General features: G+C 46.6%; 1 protein-coding gene across 1 annotated transcript in view; it reads left to right on the plus strand.

The window, feature by feature from the left end:
* Window positions 1–7,500, plus strand: part of LOC145409532 (protein-L-histidine N-pros-methyltransferase-like) — a 23,646-nt gene that overhangs the window by 1,464 nt on the left and 14,682 nt on the right. The window lies entirely within an intron of this gene.

The following is a 7,500-nucleotide window of genomic DNA, read 5'->3' on the forward strand; positions in this document are numbered from 1 at the left end:
TGGATGAGGTTTGAGAGGTGAGGGGAGAGGGGAGGGAGAGGAGTGTGAGAGGGGAAGAGTAGGGATGGAGGAGGAGGTTGAGAAGGGAGGGGTGGAAGAATAGGGGAAGGAATTAGAGGAGATAGGTAGGGGAGGCGTGACGAGATGGGGGAGTGGGGAAATGAGACATGGTGGTGGGGAGAGAGGAGGGAAAAGGCAAAGGCAAGAGAGAAGAGAGAGAGTGGTGGACGAGGGGAGAGAAAAGAGTGGAATAGGATGAGGAAAGAGGAGAGAGAAAGAGGAAGGAGGGAAGAAAGGAGGGGTTGAGATGGACAAAGGAGAGAGAGAGAGAGAGAGAGAAAGGATGGGACATTGGACGAGGATGAGGAGGTGATGGGAAAGAGGGAAATGGGATGACAAAGGGACGTGAAGCTGGGGTAGGGGAATCGAGGAGAGAAGAGGTTGAGGGATAGAGAGCGAAGAGGCGAGAGATGAAGAGAGAGGAGGGAAAAAGAGGTGAGAGGTGGGAGGAAGAGAGGAGGGGAGGGAGTGAAAGGTAGACAGCAAAGAGGGGAGGAGTAGAGAGATTGGTGAGAGAAAAAGATTAGAGGTGAGGGGAGAGGAGGGAAGGGGATAGGGAGAGGGTGGGGGGATGGGGATAGAGGGGGTTAGGGGAGAGGAGGGAGGGGGATAGGGGGAGGGTGGGGGAAGAGTTTATAGCACCTTGACTGATTCGTACCAAAGTAAAATCACCGAGTTAACCCCTTTAGCCAGAGCGAGGTGGTGGAGGGACGCCTTCACGTGGTGGCACTGATATAACCGAGCGGTGGAGCTGCCCTGTTATACAAACATCCCTCAGTACCTTCCCTATCCCCTGAAAGGAGAACGGTGGACTGTGGAAGAAGGGTAATTCCGACCTGCAGTATACCGGGTTCAAATGAGCTTAGAGTTAGTTAATAATAATAATAATAATAATAATAATAATAATTTACTGTAATAATAATAATACCACCACCACCACCACTCCTACTACAACTACTGCTACTACTACTACTACTACTACTACTACTACTACTACTATGTATACCCGTAGCCTAAAATTGCCATCTCTCCATCTTGAATAGTGAACTGTAATAGTAGATTAACACTCGACTATGCTAGTCACGAAGAAATGCTACGGAATGTAGTATGTAAAGCTTCAAAAGGAAAATCTGGGCCAGGTTAAGGTGAAAAGAGTATAGACTATTTTATACAAGATGATTTTCAGCGTTAGTAGTGAGAGAGAGAGAGAGAGAGAGAGAGAGAGAGAGAGGATGGTGTGGCTGGAAGAGGAGGGGTCTTTACTGAATAAGGACAAACAAAAGTGCTTGGAGTTACTTTGTTGGACGCCATTCCTCGCAGGAAGCTGCGTCAGGCAAGGTACATTACCTGTGTGAGAAAAAATTGTTGAAATTATTATTATTATTATTATTATTATTATTATTATTAATTATTTTATTAACAGCCAATCTCTGATGGGATGTTCATTTCTTAACTTTTCGCTCCTTGCTCTTTCCATGCCGTTCTCTCTCTCTCTCTCTCTCTCTCTCTCTCTCTCTCTCTCTCTCTCTCTCTCTCACCAGTTGTCATTAAGTCACTCCACGCAGTTCAAATTTTCCCCAGCCTCCATAGGTTTCCACGACAACCAACTTCCATTACTTACGCCAATTAAATTTATCATAGGCCTCGCAGAATCCCGTCCAGGCTATCAAAATTAAAAAAAATGTAATACGAATCCTACAACGTTGAGTGGGGAAAATAACGTTTATATATATTAGTGAGATTTTTTGACCAATCAGAAGCTTCCCCCCAGCGCGCCTGCCCAGCTCCCGGTCGCTCATTAGTGCAATATGACTCCAGGTTCTAATTGGCCGACTAATGAAGATATTTTCCCGCCATTTCTTGCCTCTAGATCCATGTTGTTATTAGATTATTCCTTTATTGTTTATTATTTTCATTTTGGGTGATGGTTTGCAGGTATTTGAGGACGTGATATGCTTACAGGCTTCAGGTTTTATGAAATTCAGGCGCAGATTAAAGTGGGATACCGAGAGGGAGCGAGGGAGGGGAAAGAGTCGCGCTGTCTGGCAACTCCCCTCCCCGCGTCGATGACCAATGGCGAGAGAGACGAGGGTACAGACGGACAATATTGCTGGCGTTGGCGGAGGAGAGAGGGAAGGGAGGGAGGGAGAGAAAAATAAATTATGATTCCTTCTTCATATCTCCACGCGGCGGAAGGGATGACGGGGGAGTGACGAGGTGAAATATCCGACAAGTAGTTTTTAAGTGAGAGTCAAATGAGCCCATGTATTGCCCTTTTTATGTATTTTATTTGTATCTTTTATGCCTTGGCAGAAAGGGAAGGGAAAAAAGATATTTTGACCCCTTTTTTCGTACCTTCTCGGGACGAAAGGGATGCTGGGGAATTGACAATCTTAAATATTTTCATAATTATTGAGAGGACGCTCAGTGAGAACCTATGTTGCCTTGCTTTGTTGATGTGAAGCCCCGGAAGAGAGAGAGAGAGAGAGAGAGAGAGAGAATTACTGTACCCAAGAAGCAGTGAGGAAGACGAGGTGAAAATTCTCAGATATCTTGTTAATTGTGATTCAGATGATGCATTGTGTTGATTTGCTTTGTTATTAGCACACTGGGAGGTAAAATAAGTCATGATCCCTTCCCCATAGTAGTAGTAGCATAAGTAGAAGTGGTGATGGTGGTGGTGGTGGTGGTATAGTAGTAGTAGTAGTAGAACGAGGAGGAAGAGTGATAGTTGTAGTTTTAGTAGTAGTAGTAGTAGCAGTAGTAGTAGTAGAAACCCTAGGTGTATCTTAATGTGAACCCAGTGGACTGCAGGCTGAAGTGTGGGGTGGGGGGGGTTAAAGAAGCTTGCATAACTGGGCAGCCGCACCACCTACGTGTATCAGTGCCACCACGCGAAAGCACTCCAGCACCAGTCCAAGGGCAGAGGGGGAAAACAATAGTAGCCAAACGAACCCAGAAATCGAACCCAAGACCTTCCAGTTACGATCTAGAGACGCTAACCACTGTGACACCACCTCAACTCGTAAGAAAATTGGTATTGTGTCTTATAGGTAACATTTAAGGTAAAAATTAGGGAGAAAGTGGAAATTTAAGGGAGAAAATTAGGGAGGAAACAATTTTAAGGGGGAAAAATTAGGGAGGAAGCAATTTTAAGGGGGAAAAATTAGGGAGGAAATAATTTAAAGGGAAAATTAGGGAGGAAGCAATATTTAAGGGGGAAAATTAGGGAGGAAGCAATTTTAAGGAGGAAAATTAGGGAGGAAGCAATTTTAAGGGAAAATTAGGGAGGAAGCAATTTTAAGGGGGAAAATTAGGGAGGAAGCAATTTTAAGGGGGGAAATTAGGGAGGAAGCAATTTTAAGGAGGAATATTAGGGAGGAAACAATTTTAAGGAGGAAAATTAGGGAGGAAACAATATTCAAGGGGGGAATATTAGGGAGGAAGCAATTTTAAGAGGAAAAATTAGGGAGGAAGTAGCGATTCAAGGAAAAAGGAGGAAGTAGCAGTTTCTCTCTTTCCTCTGACCTTTTCCGGGGTAATATTTCCGCATTTGGGTGTTTTTCGGCAAGTTTATTTCCTTGTTTGATGTCGTTTGGCGATCTGGCTGTCTTGCGTGGCAGTTACTTGATTTTCTTTTACTAGATTTTGGTTTATTTAATCTTAGAAGGTGTTGGTGGTGGTGGTGTTGGTGGTGGTGATGATGATGATGGTAATTATGATGATGATGATGATGGCGGTGGTGGTGATGGTGGTGGTGGTGGTGGCAGAGGATGACGATATTGGAAGGACTTAAGCAACGCATTAACACAGTACGATGTAATAAGTAACATAAATCGCACAAGAAAAGGTGTTAGGGAAGATGGGCTAATGACTCTCAGCTGAATAAAATCGTCTGGCGTCAGTAGGAAAAGATTATATTTTTAGATTTATACCGATTATTTTTCCTCCTCTTCATCTTTCTTCTTTCCCTTTCCCTTCCTCGTCATCTTTCTCCCCTCTCCCCTCATCATCTTCCTCCTCTCTCCCCTCTTCATCATCGTCCTCCCCTCTCCCCTCTTCATCATCGTCCTCCCCTCTCCCCTCCTCGTCATCTTCCTTCCCTCTCCCCTCCTTGTCATCTTCCCCTCTCCCCTCCTCGTCCTCTTCCTTCCCTCTCCCCTCCTTGTCATCTTCCCCTCTCCCCTCGTCAACTTCCTCCCCTTTCCCTTCATCTTCTTACCCCTCATCATCATCTACCTCCCCTCTCCCCTCCTCTTCATCTCCCCTCCCTTTCCCTTCCTCATCTTCCTCCCCCCTCCCCTGATCATCATCTTCCCCCCCTCTCCCCTCCTCATCTTTCTTCCTCTCCTGTCCCCTCATCTGCCTCTCCTCCCTCCATATCTTCGTCCCCTCTCCCCTCGTCATCTTCCTCTCCTCTCCCCCTTCTTCCTCCCCTCTTTTTTCTCCTATTTTTCATTCACCTCCCTTCCCCCCCTCTTTGTTTTCTTCTGTCTCATTTCCTCCCCCATTCTGTATCTTTCTTTCTCTCTTCTTTCCCCCTTTATTCTCTTCTCTTCCCTTCTCTCCATCTTTCCCTTCTCTCCATCTTCTTTCCCTTCTCTACTCTTCCTCCTCCTCATCCTCTTCCTTTCTTCACTTTATCTCTCTCTTCATCCCTCGCTCCTCTCCTCTCCTCTCCTCTCTTCGTCTGATCATTCCTGTTCCTTCTGTCCTCCTCCACCTCCTCCTCCTTTTAACCCTCTTCCTTTATCCTTTATTTTTCCCCTCTCCTCTCTATCCTCTTCCGTTTCTTCGTTTTTCCTCCATATTCTCTCTTTGTTTTTCCTCCTTGTCTTCCAACCTCTTCCCTACTGTTTACCTCCTTCCCTACCTCCTTCAGTCTCTCCTCCTTTCCTCTGTTTCTTCTCTCCTGTCTTCTTCATCTCTTCACCATTAATCCCCTTTCTCCTTTCATCCTTATTTCCTGTCTTATTTTCTCTCCTCTTCTTTTAATTTCTTCCATCTTCATTCCCTTCTTCATTTATATCCATTCCTCCCTTCCTCCTGATCTTCTCTCCACCCTTCTGCTTCTCATCTTTCCTCATCTCTCCCTTCATTATAGTCCCTTCATCCTTCTTTCCCCCTCATCCTGCCTCCTCTCCTTTCCCTACTTATCTCCTTCCCTCCCTTCCTCTTAATCTCCTTTCTTCCTTCTCCTCTTCCACCTCCTCATTTTCTTTCCTCTCCCGTTCCCTTTTTTCCTCTCGTTTCTCCTCTTCATTTCCTTCCCTCCCTTCCTTCCTTCTTATCTCCTTTCCTCTCGCTATCTATCTTTCTCCCTCCGTTCCTCTCTCTATTTCCTCTCTCTATTTCCTCTCCTCTCCTGTTACCTACTTCCCTCCCTCTTATCTCTCCCCCCTCCCTCTTTTCTCTTCTCCCCTCTTTTCTCCCCAGCCACGTCTTGTCATCAAAAGTGTGAAAAACAGACGCGAACGATAACAATAAATGGATCCTTACCGCAGAAGCCTGTCATTGTCTGAACCCGCGCCGTTGACTCCGACTTCGATTTCAAATACCCGTAAATTCGAAAATGCCAACTTCCCATCAATTATCTTCACTATTCCTTCATTAAATCTGATATTTTTGAAGCGTATAAGGTATTTTAGTGGTAAATTAAGCGTAGGATGAGGGAAAAAGTCGGTTTGTTTATCTAGAGAGGGGGAGGGACACGGACGCGTTCTTGCCCGCGCGTGGTCAGTTCATTAGAAAGAAATACAGCGGTCGGCCTGCAGAACTGACCACCCGAGGCTCCTTTATCCGATTATCCGGGTGTTACTGTCCCTCTATCCGGCTCCACCAGGATCCGGAGTGGCTGGAGCTGTGTTTTTTAGGTTCGGATGATTAGGCGGTGTTGGTGGAAAGGCGGGAAGGGCGTGGGAGCCGGACTGATGGTTCTTTTCTGGCTACCCGTTTTCTTTCTTCATTACCCTTCCCATGGTAGCGCTATAGGTGGAGCGAATCATCTGCGCCGTCCACCCAGGAGCCAAACCTCTTAATATTTCCATGCACCTCGCCGTGGGAAGGACCTAGTCTGACCCTGGTGAGGCGCTGTTTACCACAAGGTGTCACTGGATCCCTACACGGTGTATGTACTGTACTGTGCCTGTAGGATGGTCCCACAAAAGCAGTTGTTTACCTGTGGTCGATGGGGTTGCTTAGCCAAACGAACAAAGTTTAAGCAATAACAACAGCTTACTCCTCCTCCTCCACTTCCTCCTGTATTCTCCTGGATTAGGATGTTCATTAGCACCTGGATCGCATTAAATAACTCCCGACAGGTGTATTCACAGGTAAGGCTCTGAAAGGCTTGATTTGCTGCTGCTTTGCCCTGCTGGTTTCTCTCTCTCTCTCTCTCTCTCTCTCTCTCTCTGAGAAGCAGTTATATATCCCATATTTTTTAATCAATATCTCCTGCTTTGTAATTTCTCTGCTTGATCCGCACTTTGAAAATAAATAAATTAATTAATGAAGGAAAATTCGTGTAGCATCCGCACCATTCTCGACTCGTACATGGTTAGCATGGGGTTAATATTCGCCATCACTCTTCCGTAGTAGCAAAAGATTCGGCCCAGCAATGGATTATATATGGACGGACAGAGATGGTGTTTTTTTTTTTTTTTTTTTTTTTTTTTTTTGTATACCTGTAAATGCAAATACGTTTGATCTAGTAACCTTTCCTCATCTCTCTCCTTCTCTACCTTCCCTCCCGTCCCTTCCCTTCTCCCCTCCTCTCTCTCCTTCTCTACCTTCCCTCCCCTCTCTCCTTCTCTACCTTCCCTCCCCTCTCTCCTTCTCTACCTTCCCTCCCCTCTCTCCTTCTCTACCTTCCCTCCCCTCTCTCCTTCTCTACCTTCCCTCCCCTCTCTCCTTCTCTACCTTCCCTCCCCTCTCTCCTTCTCTACCTTCCCTCCCCTCTCTCCTTCTCTACCTTCCCTCCCCTCTCTCCTTCTCTACCTTCCCTCCCGTCCCTTCCCCTCTCCCTTCCTCTCTCTCCTTCTCTACCTTCCCTCCCCTCTCTCCTTCTCTACCTTCCCTCCCGTCCCCTCCCTTCTCCTTTCCTCTCCTCTCCTCTCAGTTCCCCTCATGTCACCTCCTGTCTCTCCTGTTCCCCCCGTCCTCTTTTCTCCTCTCTCTCCTTCCCTCCTTCACCCTACCCTCCTTTCTCCTCCCCTTCTCCTCCCCTTTCCCCTGTCCTCCCCTCCATTCTTCCTGTCCTTACCCTAGTCTACGCTCTCCTTTCCCACTCTCCTCTCCCCTCCCCTTCTCTTCCTTCTTTTCCCCTTGCCTCACCTCTTTTCCCCTCCCCTCCCCTCTCTTTTTCCCTCCCCCCCTCCCTCCCCAGTAGCCTAAGTTAATAATGGGAGTGGACACGGCGGTGCTAGAGCTGAATGTGAATAA

Source organism: Coenobita brevimanus, chromosome 81 (assembly GCF_032717465.1).
Source record: "Coenobita brevimanus isolate Jiangsu-jjx chromosome 81, ASM3271746v2, whole genome shotgun sequence".
NCBI lineage: Eukaryota > Metazoa > Arthropoda > Malacostraca > Decapoda > Coenobitidae > Coenobita > Coenobita brevimanus.